Source organism: Cetorhinus maximus, chromosome 36, assembly GCF_964194155.1.
Source record: "Cetorhinus maximus chromosome 36, sCetMax3.hap1.1, whole genome shotgun sequence".
In the NCBI taxonomy this organism is placed as follows: Eukaryota; Metazoa; Chordata; class Chondrichthyes; order Lamniformes; family Cetorhinidae; genus Cetorhinus; species Cetorhinus maximus.
In genome coordinates, this window is record NC_135914.1 from 3,478,303 (window position 1) to 3,500,594 (window position 22,292).

Below are 22,292 nucleotides of genomic sequence, written 5' to 3' on the forward strand. Positions count from 1 at the left end.
GGCAGATTTCCCTCCCCTAAAGGGGCATTAGTGAGCCAGATGGGGTTTTTACAACAATCGATGATAGTTTCACGGTCACCGTCACTGAGACTCGCTTTCAATCCCATATTTTATGAATTGGATTTAAACTGCTGGGGTGGAACTTGAACCCATGTCCCCAAAGGATTAGCTTGGGCCTCTGGATTACTATAGCCCAGTGACATTACCCCTACCCCACATCCTCCCCCCAGACTTGGCGGGCACCGGTCCCAGGTACATCGAATAAATCGGATTCCTAGTTTAATCAGTATTCCGATTCCATTCTCTCGAATGTGGCACATCGTGAGGTGAATTGGGAACGATGCAGGGGACGGGTGGGTCTCTGAGGGGTCAGGGTGTACAGCGATGAGGGATAGGCTGAGGATGCCGGCCTGGGTGGAGTGGTCACGTTAGCATGGGCACCTTGGACTCCGTGTTCGATCCAAGCCGGCAGGCCTTCAGGTCGGAGCTCAGCACCGAGAGTTTGTTGCTGGGGGAGAGAGAGAGTAATGAGAATGGGGAACTCGGAATGTGGAACTCGCTCCCACAGGGAGTGGTTGAGGTGAGCAGCAGAGATGGGGAAGCTGGATAGAGACAAACGAGGGAGAAAGGAATAGAAGGATATGTGACGGGGGTGAGATGAAGAGCAGGTGGGAGGAGGACCACCAAGTGGAGACCATCTGGGCCATCCCAATTATTCCAACGCTCGCCTGGTCTCCCCGCATCTTCAGCCCTCAGTTAACTCCAGCTCATCCAAATCTCTGCCGGCCCCGTGTCCTAACTCACACCGAGTCCCCGGTCACCCATCACCCCTCGGTTCTCGCTAGCCCACACTGGCAACTGGTCCGGCAACACCGAGCTTATATCAGTCTTATCCTTGTTCTCAAATCCCTCAATAGAGCATCTCAGACCGACCCCAACTTCTTAACTCTGTAGCCTCCTCCAACCCCTACATCACTCCCTATCTCTGTAACCTCCTCCAGCCCCTACACCCCTCCCTATCTCTGTAACCTCCTCCAACCTCTACACTCCTCCCTATCCCTGTAACCTCCTCCAGCCCCTACACCCCTCCCTAACTCTGTAACCTCCTCAAAGCACCTACACCCCTCCCTATCTCTGTAACCTCCCCCAGTCCCAACACCCCTCCCTATCTCTGTAACCTCCTCCAACCTCTACACCCCTCCCTATCTCTGTAACCTCCTCAAAGCACCTACACCCCTCCCTATCTCTGTAACCTCCTCCAGCCTCCTACACCCCTCCCTATCTCTGTAACCTCCTCCAGCCCCTACACCCCTCCCTATCTCTGTAACCTCCTCCAGCCCCTACACCCCTCCCTATCTCTGTAACCTCCTCCAGCCCCTACACCCCTCCCTATCTCTGTAACCTCCTCCAGCCCCTACACCCCTCCCTATCTTTGTAACCTCCTCCAGCCCCTACACCCCTCCCTATCTCTGTAACCTCCTCCAGCCCCTACACCCCTCCCTATCTCTGAAACCTCCTCCTCGCTCTGCTTTTGAGCCTGGGTACCCTGGGTGCGACTAGAACAATGGCTGCAGTCGTTCAGGTGCTAATGACTGCCACTTCTCTTCAAGAAATGCCTTCCTTGAAGAAGTATTGCTCTGTTCTCCGACAGGATTTCCGCCTGTCTCTTCTGCCTTGTGCACCTTCATTGCTTTCCATTTCTCTCCTGGTGTTTGACATCTTTTGCCTATCACTGCTTGCTTCTCCCTACAACCACCCCACCCTCAACTTCTCTCCCCCCGCCCCCCACCTTAAACCAGCTTATATTTCACCCCTCTCCTAACTATACTTCAGTTCTGTTGAAGGGTCATGTGGACCCGAAACGTCGACTATTTTCGTCTCCACCGATGCTGCCAGACCTGCTGAGTTTTTCCAGATAATTCTGTTTTTGTTTCCAAAGGAAAGGTGACTGGGCAGCGAGGGTATGGCATTGGGTCAGAGTGCAAGCACGGCCCTCATCAACTCTGCAACGCTGTTGGGCGTTGACCAGGATGGGAGGCAAGTCAAACAGGGCAGCCGTGGCTCAGTGTGTTCGCGTCCCCACTCCCTCGACTAGAATCCCTTAATCTAGGCCAACCCTCCCAGTCCCAGTAACCAGGGAGTGCTGCTCTTCCAGGCGTTAAACTGTGGCCCATCTGCCCTCTCAGGCCGATAGCCACTATTTGGCAGAAGAGCAAGGGTTGGGGGAGAGTTTTTCCCTGTGACCTGGTTTTCCTCAATTTATCCCTCAACCAACATCACTAAAAACCGAAAATTGGGTCACTGTCACGCTGCTGCTTGTGGGGGCTTGCTGTGCGCAAATTGGCTGCCACCTTTCCTCCATTCCAACAGTGAGTGCACCTCAGAAATGTACTTCGTTGGATGTAAGGCGCTTCAGGACGTGGAAGGCGCTACCAAAATGCAAGTCTCCCCTTTAAAAGGGACCAGGTTCTCCCAGCCTCTGGTGTGAAGGTTTCTGAGACTCTGCAGCGGCTGTGGTCCTCTGGCACCACCTGGTGGCCAACACGGCAGGATTTTGTTGTCGGGTTGGACGAGCAGGAAGGCTGCCTTCCTGTTTTGTAACTGTGCTCCTGTCCGTAGATGCCGCCAGACCTGCTGAGTTTTTCCAGGTCTTTTTGTTTTTCTTCCTGTTTTGTATTTGGGTTGTGCGACTGTGAAATGGTATCGAGTACGACCACTCCCGCCCTCAAAGGTGTGACACCCGTGCCAAGGGTAAAGCAGCTCTCTGCCTTATAACCATATGGTTTACAGCACAGAGAGAGGCCATTCCACCCACTGTATCCGAGCTAGCCCCCTGTAGAAGGGGATTCATTGTCTCTCCCCGTAGCCTATCTCCAAAACTAATTCTACTGACCTGCTCTCCGGGAGTCGATCACGCACTAGACACGTGAGTTGTGCTTCAGTGGGGAATAATCTTGCCTCAGAGCATCATGGGGTTCGACAGCACCGCACTGTCGGAGGGTCAGTACTGAGGGAGTGCCGCACTGTCGGAGGGTCAGTACTGAGGGAGCGCCGCACTGTCGGAGGGTCAGTACTGAGGGAGCGCCGCACTGTCGGAGGGTCAGTACTGAGGGAGCGCCGCACTGTCGGAGGGTCAGTACTGAGGGAGCGCCGCACTGTCGGAGGGTCAGTACTGAGGGAGCGCCGCACTGTCGGAGGGTCAGTACTGAGGGAGCGCCGCACTGTCGGAGGGTCAGTACTGAGGGAGCGCCGCACTGTCGGAGGGTCAGTACTGAGGGAGCGCCGCACTGTCGGAGGGTCAGTACTGAGGGAGCGCCGCACTGTCGGAGGGTCAGTACTGAGGGAGCGCCGCACTGTCGGAGGGTCAGTACTGAGGGAGCGCCGCACTGTCGGAGGGTCAGTACTGAGGGAGCGCCGCACTGTCGGAGGGTCAGTACTGAGGGAGCGCCGCACTGTCGGAGGGTCAGTACTGAGGGAGCGCCGCACTGTCGGAGGGTCAGTACTGAGGGAGCGCCGCACTGTCGGAGGGTCAGTACTGAGGGAGCGCCGCACTGTCGGAGGGTCAGTACTGAGGGAGCGCCGCACTGTCGGAGGGTCAGTACTGAGGAAACGCCGCACTGTCGGAGGGTCAGTACTGAGGGAGTGCCGCACTGTCGAAGGGTCAGTACTGAGGGAGCGCCGCACTGTCGGAGGGTCAGCAATGAGGGAGTGCCGCACTGTCGGAGGGTCAGTACTGAGGGAGTGCCGCACTGTTGGAGGGTCAGTACTGAAGGAGCGTCGCACTGTCGGAGGGTCAGTACTGAGGGAGCGCCGCACTGTCGGAGGGTCAGTACTGAGGGAGTGCCGCACTGTCGGAGGGTCAGTACTGAGGGGGAGCCGCACTGTCGGAGGGTCAGTACTGAGGGAGCGCCGCACTGTCAGAGGGTCAGTACTGAGGGAGCGCCGCACTGTTGGAGGTGCCGTCTTTCAGGATGAGACGTTAAACTGAGCCCCCCCGATACCCCCGCAGCACCTGCCCTCTCAGGTGGATGTAAAAGATCCCGTGGCCGCTATTGGAAGGGGAGCGGGGGAGGGGTGGGGAGTTCTTCCCGGGTGTCCTGAGGCCCAATATTTATCCCACAACCAAAATCACTAAAAGGAGACGATCTGGGTGATAATCACACGGCTCTTTGCGGGAGCTTGCTGTGCGCAAATTGACTGCCGCGTTCCCTATATTAGAACGTTGACCGCACTTTGTGAATTGAGGTTGTGATAGGCGCTAGAGAAATGCAAGTCTCTCCCAGCTGAGCGGTTGTGGGCACTGACCCTGTTATGCCCTGTTATGAGGCGCTGTTAAAATGGGCACCTTTCACCTTTTGTGTGTCACTGCACCTGGGAGGCTCTGGACAGCCGGTCCTGACTGTGACGTTGGGCTGCTCCTCATCGCTGAGAACTTCCACACAAACCAACCAGTTTCCATTGTCCCAATATTTATTTCTACCAATGACTAGGTTAAGACATCCGCCGGCCCTCGGGTCCTCCTCGATGTCACTGCTCAGACGGTGGCTTCACTGGCTCTTGGCCTGTTCCGGTCAGCTCATGGTGGGGGTCGGGGCATCAGTGGAGAGGCTCAGGGGGGTGGGGGAGTCCCTCTCACTCGAACCAGCTGCGGGGCGAAAGAGAAAGAGCGTGAAACCTCCGCGCAAACGCATCCCCGCCCCCCCCCCGAGATCGGAGAACTCAGGAACGCGGGCAGTCGCCACCCAGCGGGTACTGACTCTCTGGCTCCCTCACCAGCTCCTGGCCAGAGCCGGGACTGCGGCGGAGGGGAGGTCAGTGTGTGTGATCAGGTCGCGCGTAATCCTTGCGAACTCCTGGGGCTGCTGTCGATGGGACGAGCTGGGGTGGGGGGAGTCGGGAGGTCGGACAAGGGATTTCGCTTCCTTCGCTATTGCCCTGGGTTATTCGCTGCTGTTTCAGTCAGGTCCTGGTCCTGACTTGCCTGTGGTTCGGTTGGGGGTGACGGGGGCAAGGGGAGGGAGAAGGGGTGTGGGAAATGCCCGCTCAAGCTGCGGAGGGTGTGGAGCAGGATTATGGATCAACCGGCCTTATCCCTCCCATCATATGTTTTGTGTCTGCAGCCTCCATACATGTTTCATGTTTATATGTTTCATATGTTGGCATGTTTCACATGTTCTTTTTTATTCATTCGCAGGATGTGGGTGTCGCTGGGCTGGGCTCCGCATTTATTGCCCATCCCTAGTTGCCCCTTGAGAAGGTGGTGGTGAGCTGCCTTCTTGAACTGCTGGTGTAGGTACACCCACTGCGCTGTTAGGGAGGGAGTTCCAGGATTTTGACCCAGCGACAGTGAAGGAACGGCCGATATATTTCCAAGTCAGGATGCTGAGTGGCTCGGAGGGGAACTTGCAGGTGGTGGTGTTCCCCACGTGTCTGTTGCCCTTGTCCTTCTAGATGGCAGCGGTCGTGGGTTTGGAAGGTGCTGTCGAAGGAGCCTTGGTGAGTTGCTGCAGTGCATCTTGTAGATGGTACACACACTGCTGCTACTGTGCGTCGGTGGTGGAGGGAGTGAATGTTTGTGGATGGGGTGCCGATCAAGCTTTGCCCTGGATGGTGTCGAGCTTCTTGAGTGTTGTGGGAGCTGCACTCATCCAGGCAAGTGGGGAGTATTCCATCACACTCCTGACTTGTGCCTTGTAGATGGTGGACAGGCTTTGGGGAGTCAGGAGATGAGTTACTTTCCTCAGGATTCCCAGCCTCTGACCTGCTCTTGTAGCCACAGTATTTATATGGCTGGTCCAGTTCAGTTTCTGGTCAATGATAACCCCCGGGATGTTGATAGTGGGGGATTCAGTGATGGGAGTGCCATTGAGTGTCAAGGGGAGATGGTTAGATTCTCTCTTGTTGGAGATGGTCATTGCCTGGCACTTGTGTGGTGCAAATGTTACTCGACACTTGTCAGCCCAAGCCTGGATATTGCTGCATTTGGACATGGACTGCTTCAGTATCTGAGGAGCCGCGAATGGTGACCCTTTACCCCTTGACGGAGCCTGGGAGCAGGAGCCAGTCGCTGGAGAAGCTATTCCCATTGGCGGAAGGATCAAGAGTCAGAGGGCATTGGGTCAAGGTGATTGGCAAGCGAACCAATGGTGACATGAGGAAAAGCTTAGGGTGGCATTTCCTGACCCCACCCACTGGCGGGATCTTCCCGTCCCGCCCAAGTCAACGGATCGGGAGCTGCTGCGCCAGGGGCTGGAAAATCCTGGCCTTTATTATTCGCGCAGCCAGGGTTTGGGAGTTTGGAATACGCTGAGAGTTTGGGGGGGGCGGAGGCAGCTTCATTTGAGGCTTCCAAGAGGGGATTGGATCGTGGTCTGCAAGGGACAAACGTGCATGGGGACGGGGAGAAGGCAGTGGGGGGTGGGACTAGGTGCATTGCTCTTGCAGAGGGCTGGCATGGAAAAGACGGGCTGAATGGCCTCCTCCTGCACTGTCAACATTTGATGGAGCAATTGAGCCTCCTGCAAGGTCCAGGGTGAGTGCCCCATCACGGCATACTCTGCGTTTACTGGTTGACCAGGAGGGGGTTTTGCTGGTGAGCGGGTCAGAGGTTTATCCCCATGACTCCCACCCTACGACTGCTTAACCCTCCAGTAAACTGGCCACCTCCTGCAGGGCCCAGAACACTATCCAGGGGTGCCGCCTTCCCCTGTGCTCCCACCGTGTCATCGGGCATAACGAGAGACCATCTAGCATGTGGAGACAGTGGTAGTGTCACTGGACTAGTAATACGAGCATAGACATGAACATACACACTAGAGGAGTAGGCCACTCAGCCCCTCGATCCTGCTCCGCAATTCATTAAGACCATGGCTGATCTGATTGTAACCTCAGCCCCACATTCCCTCCTACCCCTGATAACACTCACTTATCCAGAATCTCTCCACCTCTGCCTTAAAGATACTCAAAGACTCTGCTTCCACCGCCTTTTCAGGAAGAGAGTTCCAAAGACTCTCGACCCTCTGGGAAAAGAAGTTCTCCTCATCTCTGTCTTAAATGGACGACCCCTTATTTTTAAACAGTGACCCCCTAAGTTCTAGGTTCTCCCACAAGGGGAAACATCCTCTCCACATCCACCCTGTCAAGACCCCTCAGGGTCTTATAGGTTTCAATCAAGTCGCCTCTTACTCTTCTAAACTCCAGTGGATACAAGCCTAGTCTGTCCAACCTTTCCTCATAAGACAACCCGCCCATTCCTTGTATTAGTCCAGTAAACCACACATTTACATCCTTCCTTCAATAAAAAGACCTATATGTACTCAGCACTCTGGATGTGGTCTCACCAATACCCTGTACAACTGAAGCATAACCTCCCTACTTTTGTGTTCAATCCCTCTCGCAATAAACACTAGCTTTCCTAATCACTTGCTGTACCTGCACATTAGCCTTTTGTGATTCATGCACTAGGACACCCAGATCCCTCTGCACCTCAGAGCTCTGCAATATCTCACTATTTAGATAATAGGCTTCCTTTTTATTCTTCCTGTCAAAATGGGCGATTTCGCATTTGCACACATTATACTCCATTTGCCAGAGCTTTGCCCACTCGCTTAACCTATCTAAATCCCTTCGTTGCTTCAGTACGTCCCCTTCACAACTTACTTTCCTCCCGACCTTTGCTAAAATCTAGAGGCCCAGGTGAATGCTCTGGGGACACGGGTTCGAGTCCCGCCACAGCAGCTAGTCTCAGTAATGGCGGCCGTGACACTATCACCGATTATCGTAAAAACCCCATCTGGTTCACTAATGCCCCTAGAGGGAAGGGAAATCTGCCGTCCTTACCCGGTCTGGCCTACACATGACTCCAGATCCACAGCCACGTGGTCGACTCTGAACTGCCCCAGCGAGGCCACTCAGCTCAGGGGGCAATTAGGGACGGGCAACAAATACTGGCCTTGCCCAGCAACGCCCACGTCCCCGTGAACAAATAAAGACAAAAGAATCTATCGCCGTTTCCTGTGGTTCAAACTCAGGACGTCCCAAAGTGCTTCGGAACCAATAAAGCAAGTTTTTTTTTTTGAAGTGTGGCTGCTGTAGTAGAAACACAGCACAGCTCAATTTGTGCACAGCAAGCTCCCTCAAACAGCACTGTGATCCTGATCGTATCATCTGTTTTTTCTCATTGATGTTGGTTAAATATAGCCCCCAGGAGACCGGGGAGTAAACTCGCCTACCTCCCACCACCCCACCTCCCCCTGCACCCCACCTCCCCCCACCCCACCTCACCCGCCACCTCCCCCTGCACCCCACCTCCCCCGCCACCTTCCCCCTGCACCCACTCTTCTTTCAGTGGCGACCATGGGATCTTTTATCTCCACCTTGGTTTGATGTCTCATCTGAATTAAGATGGCACCTCTGACAGTGCAGCACTCCCTCAGCACTGACGCCCCCTTGATGTGTCGGCCTGGATTTTGTGCCGAAGCCTGTGAAGTGGGGACTCGAACCCACAATCTCCCAGCATGGAGGAGAGAGGGGGGGTAAAGAGAATGGGGGAGTGAGCGAGCAAGAGAGAGGGGAGTGAGCGAGAGCGAGGGGGGAGAGTGAGAGCGAGAGCGGAGAGCGAGAGAGGGCGGGAGCGGGAGAGTGAGAGCGGGAGAGAGAGAGAGAGCGGGAGAGAGAGAGAGAGCGGGAGAGAGAGAGCGGGAGAGAGAGAGAGAGCGGGAGAGAGAGAGAGAGAGAGCGGGAGAGAGAGATTGAGCGGGAGAGAGAGATTGAGCGGGAGAGAGAGATTGAGCGGGAGAGAGAGATTGAGCGGGAGAGAGAGGGAGAGCGGGAGAGAGAGAGAGCGGGAGAGAGAGAGAGAGCGGGAGAGAGAGAGAGAGCGGGAGAGAGAGAGAGAGCGGGAGAGAGAGAGAGAGCGGGAGAGAGAGAGAGAGAGAGCGGGAGAGAGAGGGAGAGCGGGAGAGAGAGGGAGAGCGGGAGAGAGAGGGAGAGCGGGAGAGAGAGAGAGAGTAGGAGAGAGAGAGAGAGAGAGATTGAGCGGGAGAGAGAGATTGAGCGGGAGAGAGAGGGAGAGCGGGAGAGAGAGGGAGAGAGAGAGAGCGGGAGAGAGAGAGAGAGAAAGAGAGAGCGGGAGAGAGAAAGAGAGCGGGAGAGAGAGAGAGTGTAGGAGAGAGAGAGAGTGGGAGAGAGAGAGAGTGGGAGAGAGAGAGCGGGAGAGAGAGAGAGAGTGGGGGGGAGAGAGAGAGAGCGGGAGGGAGAGAGAGAGACGGAGGGAGAGAAGGGGAAGAGAGAGAGAGGGGAAGAGAGAAAGAATGGGGTAGAAATAGGGAGAGAAAGGGAGAGTGAGAGAAGGGGGAGAGAAAGAAAGAGAGGGTGAGGGGGAGAGACAGGGAGGGTAGGAGAGGGCAGAGAGAGAGAGAAGGATAGAGAGAGAGAGAAGGATAGAGAGAGAGAGAGAAGGATAGAGAGAGAGAGAAGGATAGAGAGAGAGAGAGAGAGGGATAGAGAGAGAGAGAGAGGGATAGAGGGATAGAGGGATAGAGAGATAGAGAGATAGATAGATAGATAGATAGATAGATAGATAGATAGATAGATAGATAGATAGATAGAGAGAGAGAGAGAGAGAGAGAGAGGGGCTACACGGAAACTTCCCGGATGTTCCAGCCATTACTCTTCATTCTCGACTGTCAGCGTTCACTGGTTCCCTTTCCACAATCTTAGCCACACATTGCAGTAATGCTGGAAACCACTAGTTGGCAGCACCAGTTCCCGGGCGCTGAAGAAATATTCATTCCAAAGGCTGCAAAGTTTGGTTACCCATTTTCCCAGTGTTGCAGGTGCTCATCCCATTCCAAAACGACTCCCACAGCAACGCACCCCCCAACCATCTCCCCCCACCACCACCACCACCCCCCCTCCCCCTCCCCCCTCACTTCTGGTGCGGGATGCACCGCCTTGGGCAAGGTGCCAGGGCAGGAAGTGGGTAGGGTGGCCACTGACCAGCCTCAGGAACACGCCACCACCCCCAGGAGCACGAGCACCTCTGACAGTGCAGCACCCCAGCGCAGGGAGCGTCAGCCTGGATGACGGGCTCGAGGGTCCGGAGTGGGGAAGGTGCTGTTAGAGTAAAACAGCCACACACAAGAAGCCCAGTGTCTCCGAGCGAGCTAAACTCAGGGGGTAGGGGGGCGGGAGCTTGCACATTACGAGCTTATAGTGAACTTTGGAGGAACTAAAGCAGATTAAGAAAATAGGAGTGATGCTTCCAATCAATGTTTTTTTAGCCAGTTTGTTGTTGTCTCTCGTATACTCTATCCTTAGACACGACAGTGAGGTGGTTGACAGCAGTGTGCTGTGTGCAGGAGCATGGTGTAGCAGATGGCAGTCATACTGCAGGTGGTGGCACAGTGGTATTGTCTCTGGACTGGTATTGCGGAGACACAGGGTTATGCTCTGGGGGCCTGGATTTGAACCTTATCAGAGGGTGGAATTTGAATCCAATAGAAATCTGGAATTAAAAGTCTAATAATGGCCATAAAAACCCCATCTGGTTCACTAATGTCCCCCAGCAGGGAAGGAAATCTGCCAACTTTAGCCGGTCTGGCCCCGACATGTGGGGTTAGGGTCTCTCTCTCTCTCCCTGCTCTCTCTCCCTGTCCTACTGGACAATAAAGTGTCTGGTTCAATTCGGGTATCGGGGGTGTGGACAGACCTGAAAACCAGACTGTCCGGTATGAAACCGGGTGAGTGACCACCCTAACTGGGGTCCGCAGAATGTGACATCAAAGTGTAACACTCATCTGATGCTAGTAGTGCCTAAAGCTCCAACTAATGCTCTGCTTCCTGACCTCTCATATCAGAAGCAAGGAATTCGCCCACCCATTACTTTCAGCTTAGCTGCTGCTAGATTTTTACTGGTTGTTGCGGAGTATGTAGAAGTGTCCGAAGCCTTGCTCTGTTTTCAAAAGTCGGAGGCACATGTGGCGTGTGGTTCTCACTTTGAGGGTTCTGCTCACAGTGTCTTGCTTCCAGACACGGAGAGAGGCGGCCGTTTCCGTTCCCCTCGGCCTGCAGCATCGTCAGGGAGAACGAGCAGAGGCCACGCAGAGCAGGACAAGCTGTTGGAAGGAGGAGGAGGAGGAAGAGGAGGAGGAGGAAGGGGAGAAGGGCTATCAGCAGAAGGTCATATCCACCCTGTGTGTGCAGGAAACAATTCTCCTACCTGAACCGCAGCAAAGGCTAACATGCGAGAAGTCTCTGTTTCAATATGGATGTTCCCATTGAAGTACGCCACACCTAGATGTGTGAAGTGATTCACTTTGGTCAGGAGAATGGACAGAGTGCAACTTAAAGGGGGTGCAGGAGCAGAGGGGCCTGTGTGTGTGTGTCTGTGCATAAATCACTGAAGGTAGCAGGACAGGTTGAGAGCACGGTTGATAAGGCAGACAGCATCCTGGGCTTTATTAATAGGGGCACAGAGTACAAGAGCAGGGTGTGAACCTTGTATAAAACACTGGTTTGGCCTCAGCTGTGCCCAGTTCTGGGCGCTGCACTTTAGGAAGGATGTGAAGGCGTTAGAGCACGTGCAGAATAGATTCACGGGAGTAGTTCCGGGGAAGAGGAACTTCAGTTACGTGGATAGATTGGAGAAGTTGGGACCATCGTCCTCGGAGAAGAGAAGGCCGAGAGGCGATTTGATAGAGGTGTTCAAAATCAGGAGGGGTCCAGACAGAGAAGATTCTGAGAAACTGTTCCCGCTGGTGGAAGGATCGAGAACAAGAGGACACAGATTTAAGGTGATTGGCCCGAAGCAATGGTGACATGAGGAGAAACCTTTTCACGCAGCGAGTGGTTAGGGTCTGGAACTCGCTGCCCGAGAGTGCGGGGGAGGCAGATTCAACTGAGCCTTTCAAGGTGGAATTGGAGTTTAATCTGAAAAGGAAGGAGGGTTACGGGGAGAAGGTGGGGTAGTGGCACTAGATGCATTGTTCTTTCAGAGAGCCAGCGCAGAAATGACAGGCCGAATGGCCTCCTTCTGTGCTGTGACCATTCTGTGAACTGCAGCCTCAGAGCAGGGCGGGGACGGCACTGCCAGTGGCTGCAATGGTGACCACGGCCGTGAACCTCTGGCCCCTTCCAGGCCGGAGCTGGAGATATTTGCATCACCTCCCGGCTTGCCGTCCAGTGTCGCTTCTGGGAGGCCAGGGAGGACCTCACTCCACAGAGATCCGAACACATTTCAGTCTCCCTGGCGTCAAGGCTGGTGATGGTCTGCTCCACGCTGCTACAAAACCTTGCCAGAATGAGAACTTGAGGAGGAGGAAGTGGAGGAGGCAACTAACACATCCGCTTTCTGGCCAGACTGTCCATAAATCACCTCATCTGAGTGCGATAACAATGAAGGTGAACCCCAATTCCCCATACCTCACCTCTGTTACTGATCATTCCTCCCTCTTCTTAGCCACAGACCCTAAAAACCACCCTAGCGTACAGGTCCCTCCTGGTGATGGCGGAATTTGAATTCAATAAAAATCCAGAATTAAAAGTCTAACGGTGACCGCAAAACCCATTGCCGATTGTCGTAAAAAAACCCCATCTGGTTCACTAACGTCCTTACCCGGGTCTGGCCTACACATGACTCCAGACCCCACAGCCATGTGGTCGGCTCTTAAAAAAGACCCCTCTGAACGAGGGGCAATTAGGGATGGGCGATAAATGCCAGCCCGGCCAGCGACGCCCACACCCCACGAACGAATATAAAAAGAAGCCGCCGGCAGAGTGGGGGTGACGGGAGGACGAACGTGGCCATGGGGAGAGAGGGGGACTTGATGGAGTCGCTGGCGCTCCCCACCGAGGGGGCGTCTGCGGCACTGTTCCGAGACCCTTCACGCAGCGGTCCATTGCCACGCCGGATAGAGCAGGGCAAAGCTCTGTGCCAACCTGGTGCGGAGCCCCTCCGCTCGAGGCACACTGCCAGGCGCCTGGTGTACGCCCATCTTCCTTCACCTCGCGGCCGCTCCGCTGAAGGCTTCCTCCAAGTGCTCTGAGGCAGAACCCGCCTGTGACCTCGCCCTCCGGACAAGATGGCAGCTGAAATACCCTCCCCACCCCCCCACCCCACCCCCTCCCTGCCTGGGTTGCAACCCACTGGTGCCTGGCGTCTCGTCACAGGCAGAACCCACCTCGAATCTATCCTCTAAAGGGCACTCAGTGTCAGTACCCTTTTTTAAACTCTTTCGCGGGATGTGGGTGTCGCTGGCTGGGCCCAGCATTTATTGCCCATCCCTAATTGCCCCCTTGAGAAGGTGGTGGGTGAGCTGCCTTCTTGAGCTGCTGCAGTCCCTGTGGTGTAGGTACACCCACTGTGCTGTTAGGGAGGGAGTTCCAGGATTTGGACCCAGTGACAGTGAAGGAACGGTCGATATATTTCCAAGTCGGGATGGTGAGGGGCTCGGAGGGGAACTTGCAGGCGGTGGTGTTCCCCATGTGTCTGCTGCCCTTGTCCTTCTAGATGGTAGAGGTCGTGGGTTTGGGAGATGCTGTCGAAGGAGCCTTGGTGAGTTGCTGCAGTGCATCTTGTAGATGGTACACACACTGCTGCTACTGTGCGTCGGTGGTGGAGGGAGTGAATGTTTGTGGATGGGGTGCCGATCAAGCGGGGCTGCTTTGTCCTGCATGGTATCGAGCTTCTTGAGTGTTGTGGGAGCTGCACTCATCCAGGCAAGTGGGGAGTATCCCATCACACTCCTGACCTGTGCCTTGTAGATGGTGGACAGGCTCTGGGGAGTCAGGAGGTGGGATTCCCAGCCTCTGACCTGCACTTGCATCTAAGCTGGAGGCTGCGAGTGAGAGAGTGAGGGACGGGCGTGTCTTCATCATCATCACTGTCTTCCTGCTCTTCTCCCACCGCCTGGACAACCGGTGGTTCTTCAGAATCTGAAAAGCGAAAGGCATTTGGGATACACTCGCATTGGAAGCAGTTCAGAGAAGGTTCACTTGGCCGATTCCTGGGATGAAGGGGGTTTTGTCTTATGAGGAAATGGGCCTATGCTCATCGCAGTACAGAAGAATGAGAGGTGATCTTCTTGAAACATATAACGATTCTGAGGGGACTTGACAGGGTAGATGCAGAGGGGATGTTTCCCCTCATGGGAGAACCTGCAAGGGTTGTGGGGGGGGGGGTCACAATTTAAAAATAAGGGGTCTCCCATTGAAGAGATGAGGAGGAATTTCTTCTCCCAGAGGGTGGTCAGTCTGTGGAATTCTCTTCCCCAGAGAGCAGCGGAGGCCGGGTCACTGAATACATTCAAGGCCGAGTTAGATTTTTGATCGACTGGGGAGTCGAGGGTAATGTGGGGACGGGCAGGAAAGCAGAGTTAAGGCCACAATCAGATCAGCCATGATGTTATTGAATGGCGGAGCAGGCTCAAGGGGCCGAATGGCCTTTCTACTCCTCATTCTTATATTCAGTGGCACAAGAGCAATGTTGTGGGGAAGGTTGAGTGCATGCTTACACCATCTAGAGCTTGCGAATCAGAAGAGAGTGTGGGACGAGGGGATGGGGGTGGGGTGGGGTGGGGGGGGGCGATGGAAGGGGCTGTGAGAAAGAGGATTAGGTATTTTGGTAGCATCATTTTCACTTGTTTTATCCCCATGGGCTCAGTCACGGCTCTCCCAATGCAGGCAACCACGTTCCCCACCATGGGGAGCATGCAAGTCACGCCTGTCTCCCTCAGATTTGCTCCTGTCGCCTCCGATTGCGCGCCACCATATCCTGCGAGTGAGGGGGAAGTGCGTCAGCGAGTGTGGTGTGGGTGTTTGTCATGGTTGAACAGCTGGCAGTGTGTGCAAGCTATATGAAATGCACAAGGGTGAAGCTATGAATGTTGGGTATGTGTCTTGATTGGTCGAGATTATTGGTGGGCGAGTGATGGCAATGGAGGGTGGAGGGGGGTCCCCTGCTATTAGTGTGTATGAGGCTAGTGGTTCAGTTTCTGGGATATGGCATCTGAAGGTGCACTCACTGACCTTGAACACGCAGGTGAGGTCATTGAACTGCTTGCGGTACTGTGTCCAGGTCTTTGGTGCTAGACCACTGGCACTGACCACAGCAACTGTCTAGAGGGTCTTCTGGTCTCCTGTGGATAGAGAACATCTCTCCTCCTCTCCACCTCCTGCACCAAGGCTACCAGGGCATGCCTCAGAATGTGGGAACACATCCATCCCATGTTGCACCATTAGTCACTCTTCTCTGTCGTATGATGTATGTGCCAGCATGCCATTGTAAAGGTGCTCAGCATAGCAAGGGTTAATGTGGGACTGGAGAATAGCACTGCCCACGGTATGATGTATAGAGTCACATGGTAATAGACTGAGAGAACAGCTTAGGGAGAACGCTCTGGAACCAGCCTGCATGGAGGTAACAACACCATGCAAGGCAGTAACCTGAGATCTGTAAATAGTTAAAGACTAACAATAAATGGTTCATGTTTAAATCTACAAATCTCAAGATCTCATCATTGAGACGTCTAAAGAACCCATATTACAACATGGTGGCAGCGGTGGGCTATCAGCGTTACCAGTATAGTGCAACATGGTTGGCATTGGCTGTTGCTTGTAAAAAATATCACATCAGTGGTGATCTGAAAGATGGAGGCATTTTAAATGATAAACCCAGAATAGTATCCCAAGGTATAAGAAACTATAAACAGCTGAAGCCGAGCTAGAAAGACATGCACATAAGAAAAATTGAAGGAGCTTCGCTACAGCCTTAGGAGATGAGGAATTCACCAGAGTGAGTACAAGTTTAATGCAAGACCCCCCTGAGTGACACAGAGTAAAAGAAAACCTGGTCAGATCAAAGTTGGGTGAGCAAAAATACAAAATATTGTAAGAGCCTGAGTAACGCAGAGTCAAAGAGCCTGAACAGTTTACAAGATGGTGAGCAAAGTTACAAAAAAGCTGTACTTACATTATAGAATAGACGGTGGTCCGAGGGCTCAGCAGATTGCAGCAGTGATGGCCACACTGCACTGAAGTTAAAAACAAAAGAAGTTAAATAAAAATCAGCCGGCAAAGTCAAAAGTTTTAAGAAGAAAAACTGCAGGGTAAAGAAGAAGCTGCTGAGAAAAAAAAGTTACCTGAAAGGAAAAAAAAAACAAAAGGCAGGCAGCGCAGAGGAGAAAAGTGGTGTTGCTTTAAGTTAAGAGAAAACAGGCCCCGATCAGACCACAAGCCCGCCAAAACTCCAAAAAGAGGACCTGCAGAGAAAAAAAGGAAAGAATTGAAGAGAAAAGCAATACCGTGGAAGTTTAGAAATTCAAAAACAAAAGCAGCCAGTCACAGGCGAGCTCAGCGTAAGGAACTCAGAGCACAGAAAGCTGAGACCTACAGAGAGTGAAAAAAAATGGTTACTGCACTGACAGTCTAAAAGGGATAACAACATTTAAATCAGTAATTACAAGAAAAAGCAAACCACCATGGACAGCAAATCAGAAGAGCCAGATGCATTTGTGCTATGGAAAGGGCTAAACCAGACCCAAGAGTGGAAGCCTTGGAAAGGACAATTTTTAGTTTATAGAAGAACTACAAGATTAAATAAGGAATCAGAAGTAGTGCAAGTTGAAAAGTTTTTATTCATCTTTGGTTTATTTGCTGGTGAAGTACTCCACAGCCAACGTATAGATCCATATTGGCAGCATTTTGAGAGATGTTAAAAGGTTTTTAAACTCCCAATAAAGCACTGAGGGCAACAACAAGAGACCACAGAGAGAGAGCAACAATAGACCCCAGGGAGAGGGCAACAAAAGATCCCAGGGAGAGGGAGGCAAATGGCAGTGAAGAGTGAGCAGACGGCTGTAAATGAAGGAAAGCTATCTGAGGCAACTCAAAAGAAGCAAAACGTGCATAAAGTAAACGGTGCTGTTCAACTGGAAAATGTTCACATCAAAGCTGAACTGGAATATTTGAAGCTCAGATTCAAGCTGAGTATATACCTTTGGAAACGCACAATAAACCGAAGTCTTCAATGAACCAAGTCGTTCGAGATCCGAGCAAAGAAATCTCAGTGGCGACACAAAGGAGGAGATAACGACCCTCAATTCCACAGTTGACAAATCAAAGCAGGAGTTGGGAAAGCTCAAACAGATGCACAGCCAGGCAAAACAGCAGGCAGTAAAGGCATGCAAAGAAGTTACAACCCTGAAAGACTCCTTGAAGAATTAATCTGTAGCCATGGAAAAACATGGGGAGCTAAAAAGGATGCTAAATATTACTTCAGAAAAAGCGGGGCTGGAACTACCAGTAGCAACAAAACGATGCACTGAAGCCCAGAGGGAGTTCACAAGAGGTTAACAAGAAAATAAACAGTTGAAAGAACAATTGATTGTCCTTCAAGATCGAATGCAAAAGGACCATTCAGCAGCATGAAGAAAGTCGTAAACAGCAGAATGGAAGGACAACAGAAGAAACTCGAGGAGACTTTGCTGAATTACAGGAAAACTCAAGATGAAGCGAGCGAGCTTTGCAAAGAAAAGGAAAGCCTGTTAACAGACCTTCACATGATACAAGAATCCCTCAGGACAAAGTTTACTCCTCTGGAAAATTACAAGGAAAATTAATTTAACACCACTCTGAACAAATTGAAGAACCAGTTGGCAGAGAAGACTCGGCAACGTTCTATATTCCAGGAGGAAGCCCAAAGGTACAAGAAATGGACTGAAGAGCTGACGAAGCAGTTGAACGGAAGAGAGGAGGCATTGAAAGGAAAAACCATAGAACGTTCCAAACTGCGAGCCAAAAACGAAGCCATGAGCAGCACAATTACAGAACTGGAGCAAGTTAAGACTTCGCCGAAGACAGGCCTAACCCAACAGTAAAACCAAAATGAAGGACAAGGACAAAGTTCTGGTGCAGACAGAGAAAGAAAAGACAGACATGAGATTGGAAAATGTAAATCTGACACTGAAGCGTGAGGAACTAGAAGAAGGAAAAGGACTGGATGTCTCAGACGTACTGAGAACCTCTGAACTGAATGAAAAAATTAATAGGCTTGCAAATCAGTTTGAAAATAAAACAGCAAACAGGCGTCTGGCCGAAATGGTGAAACAAGTGGACATCAAGACACCACGGCAAATTGGAGTCCACTCTAGGAATGAACGGAGTGCACAATCCCTTCGTAAGGAACTGGGCAAACCCACAGTGTCCAAAAAAAAAGCTGACGAGTTGTTAATAAAGAGAAACGCAACCTGAAGGAGTGCAAAAAGTGAATCAAATGGAGATAGCCAAGTGCCAGAAACATGGAGTGCCACTACCATTCCTCCAAACGTGACAGACCAAGAATGTCTGAATTTGTAAAGTCAGAGACCTGAGGCAGGGGGCAAGGGATAGCAAGTAAATATTGTATTGTAATACTCTGTTGGGAGAAAATTTTTCTTTGGAGAAGAAAGGGGGATGTTGTATGTGCCCATGTCACATTGTAACGTAAAGGTGCTCGGCAGAGCAAGGGTTAACGTGGGACTGGAGAAGAGCACTGCCCATGGTATGATGCATAGAGTCACATGGTAATAGACTGAGAGAAGAGTGTAGAGATAACACTCTGGAACCAGCCGGAATTGAGGTAACAGCACCGTGCATGACAGTAACCTGGGATCTGTAAATAGTTAAAGGGTAACAATAAACAGTTCACATTTAAATATACAAGATCTGATCTAAAGGGCCCATATTGCAACACTCAGTGCTCAGGTTATCCACTACATGTAGTTCCAGCGCCTGCTCCAGCAGGAATGCACCTCTCCCTTAAAGAGGGACAGGCTGGTTTTAAGAGGCGCAGGCTAGGTTTAATTGGCGCTCACTTCACATGAACTTGGGCCCCCTGCTGAACCACCAGACAGCATGCTTTCTGCTGGGCTGAACACAGCTATCGTGTAAATCGGCACAGAGCACAGCACTGCCTACATTCGGCCCCTCTGCTCCATACTGGTGTTTCTGCTCCACACAAGCCTCCTCCTACCCCCATCAACATATCCTTCTATTCCATTCTCCCTTAAGTGTTTATCCAGCTTCCCCATTAGATGCATTTCTGCTATTCACCTCAACCACTCCCTGTGGGAGTGAGTTCTACATTCTCTCTCAGTACAGAAGTTAAGGGTAAAGAAGTTTCTTCTGAATTCCTGATTGGATTTATTAATATCTAAAATTGATGGTCCCTTAGTTCTGGTCTCTCCCCTCATCCCCTGCTCCCCACAAGTGGAAACATCATGTGTGTGTGTACCCTATCAAAACCCTTTCAGAATTTTAAAGACCTCAATTCAGGTCACCCAACTCAGCCTTCTCTTTTCTAGAGAGAAGAGCCCCAGCCAGTTCAACCTTTCCTGATGGTTATATCCTCTCAGTTCTTGAACCATTCTAATAAATCCTTCCATGCCTCTATACTCTTTCTGCAATGCGGAGACCAGAACTGTACACAGTAACTCTGAGCGTGGACAGGTTAAGGTTGGATACACGTTTGAAATCACCGCTCTTCAGGACCCGAGTGTTTTGTTTGCTTCATCATTGAACCTTTAGCAAATAACTTTTATACTCTTAGCAGTTAACCTCTGCCCTTCACCCTCACTGTGCTTGAGTGAAGATTCATCTGGGAAAATATTTTCTTCCTGAAGTTGTCGTAATATAAACCGGTATTCAATCAAAATCTTGCATTTCTATAGCACCTTTACATAGCAAAACATCCTGATACTTCACACGAGCATTACCACAGAATTTGACACTGTGCCACATGAGATATTAGGGACAGGTGACCAAAAGCTTTGGTGAAACGGTAGGTGAGTTTTTCAAAGGAGGAGAGAGTGAGAAGCAGAGATGTTTAAGGAGGGAATTCCAGAGCTCAGGGCCCCAGGCAGCTGAAGGCACGGCCACCAATGGTGGAGCGATGGAAATCGGGGGATGAGCTAGAGGCTGGAATTGGAGGAGTGCAGAGATCTCAGAGGGTTGTAGGGGCTGGAGGAGGTTACAGAAATAGGGAGGGGTGTAGGAGCTGGAGGAGGTTACAGAGATAGGGAGGGGTGTAGGGGTTGGAGGAGGCTACAGAAATAGGGACTGGGTATAGGGGCTGGAGGAGGTTACAGAGATAGGGAGGGGTGTAGGAGGTTACAGAGATGGGGGGTCATGGGGCTGGGTGGGGTTACAGAGATAGGTAGGGGTGTAGGGGCTGGAGGAGGTTACAGAGATAGGGAGGGGTGTAGGGGCTGGAGGAGGTTACAGAGATAGGGAGGGGTGTAGGGGCTGGAGGAGGTTACAGAGATAGGGAGGGTTGCCGGGGCTGGAGGAGGTTAGAGATAGGGAGGGTTGACGGGGCTGGAGGAGGTTACAGAGATAGGGAGAGTTGTCAGGGCTGGAGGAGGTTACAGAGATAGGGAGGGGTGTAGGGGCTAGGTGGGGTTACAGAGATAGGGAGGGGTGTCAGGGCTGGAGGAGGTTACAGAGATAGGGAGGGTTGTCGGAGCTGGAGGAGGTTACAGTGATAGGGAGGGGTGTAGGGGCTGGAGGAGGTTACAGAGATAGGGAGGGTTGTCAGGGCTGGAGGAGGTTATAGAGATAGGGAGGGGTGTAGGGGCTGGGTGGGGTTACAGAGATAGGGAGGGGTGTAGGGGCTGGAAGAGGTTACAGAGATAGGGAGGGGTGTAGGGGCTGGAGGAGGTTACAGAGATAGGGAGGGGTGTAGGGGCTGGAGGAGGTTACAGAGATAGGGAGGGATGTAGGGGCTGGAGGAGGTTACAGAGATAGGGAGGGGTGTAGGGGCTGGAGGAGGTTACAGAGATAGGGAGGGGTGTAGGGGCTGGAGGAGGTTACTGAGATAGGGAGTGGTGTAGGGGCTGGAGGAGGTTACACAGATAGGGAGGGGTGTAGGGGCTGGAGGAGGTTACAGAAATAGGGACTGGGTGTAGGGGCAGGAGGAGGTTACAGAGATAGGGAGGGGTGTAGGGGCTGGTGGAGGTTACAGAGATAGGGAGGGGTGTAGGGGCTGGAGGAGGTTACAGAGATAGGGAGGGGTGTAGGGGCTGGAGGAGGTTACAGAGATAGGGAGGGGTGTAGGGGCTGGAGGAGGTTACAGAGATAGGGAGGGGGGGCGAGGCCATGGAGGGATTGGAAAATGAAGATGAGAATTTTGAACAGCTGACAGTGCTGGGCTGTGTTGTAAGTACTGAGTTTTCCTGCACCATTTATACCTGAGCTGGGTTCTCTGCACCCCCCACACCCCTGTTGAGTCACAATTTCCTCTTGCAGTCTTTACACCATTTCCCATGAACTGGGAAGCTCTAGGCCAGAGTGACCTTCCACAGGGGCTTTACACTGCTGTTATGTAATGACTGACAATACCTGCTTTGCTGGAAGAATTAGGCGTGGGCACTGAACTAGGGAAACAGATGATGCCAGGTTTAACCCCGGCACCCTTTGAAAGATCGATCCAATTCATCCCACCACAACCCACCCCGCTTTCCCCCATCTCCCTGCAAATTCATCCCCTTCGAGTATTTATCCGATTCCCCCCACTTTTGAAAGTTCCTATTGATTCTGCTTCCACCGCCCTTTCAGGCAGCGCCTTCCAGATCACAACAACTCGCTGTGTAAAAAAAAAACTCTCCTCATCTCCCCCTCTGGTTCTTTCCCCGATTCTCTTCAATCTGTGTCCCCTCTGGTTACCGACCCTCCTGCCCAGTGGAAACAGCTTCTCCTTATTTACCCTGTCGAGTTCCTGATTCCGAACGCCTCGATTAAATCTCCCCCTTAACCGTCTCTGCTCCAAGGAGAACAATCCCAGCTTCTCCACATGAATTGAAGTCCCTCACCCCTGGAACTATGCTAGTAAATCTCCTCCGCACAGCCCCACAGCAGACTGCCGACAAGTGAACAGGCTGGTTTTCATCCCCGGCCTCTTGCCTTGCTGGTTGAATCTTTGCCCGTCAGGCTCCTAGCTCACCGATGTTGGTCGGGTACAGTCGAACAGAACTGTACCCCGACGAGAGTTGGCGTACACACACACACACACGAGGAGGCAGCAGGGTGAGAGAGAATTGCCTGGCAGTTCCCACTCCCTCACATTCTGCGGCTACTGCATTCTGAGTCACAGCGGAGCTGGTGGTGGCGGCGGGGGCAGAGCAGCAGCGCTGAAAGGGCCACTGCCACAGCAAACACTGCAGGCGACACTCACGCTCGAGGGTGGGGGGGGCCGTGTCAGTCGATGATCTCCTTAATGCACCAGCAGCATAGCAGGATGTAGAGGCAGTCCCTGATGG

The 22,292-nt window shown here is 52.4% G+C and overlaps 1 long non-coding RNA gene across 1 annotated transcript; it reads right to left on the minus strand.

The window, feature by feature from the left end:
* Positions 1–4,629: 4,629 nt before the first annotated feature.
* On the minus strand, positions 4,630–22,210 carry LOC144672240 (uncharacterized). Its single transcript, XR_013574084.1, has 4 exons — positions 21,740–22,210; positions 16,140–16,259; positions 15,971–16,031; positions 4,630–4,645 (listed from the first exon to the last, which is right to left on the minus strand). It is a non-coding gene; the product is annotated as an uncharacterized LOC144672240 (long non-coding RNA).
* Between the last annotated feature and the right edge of the window lie 82 nt (positions 22,211–22,292).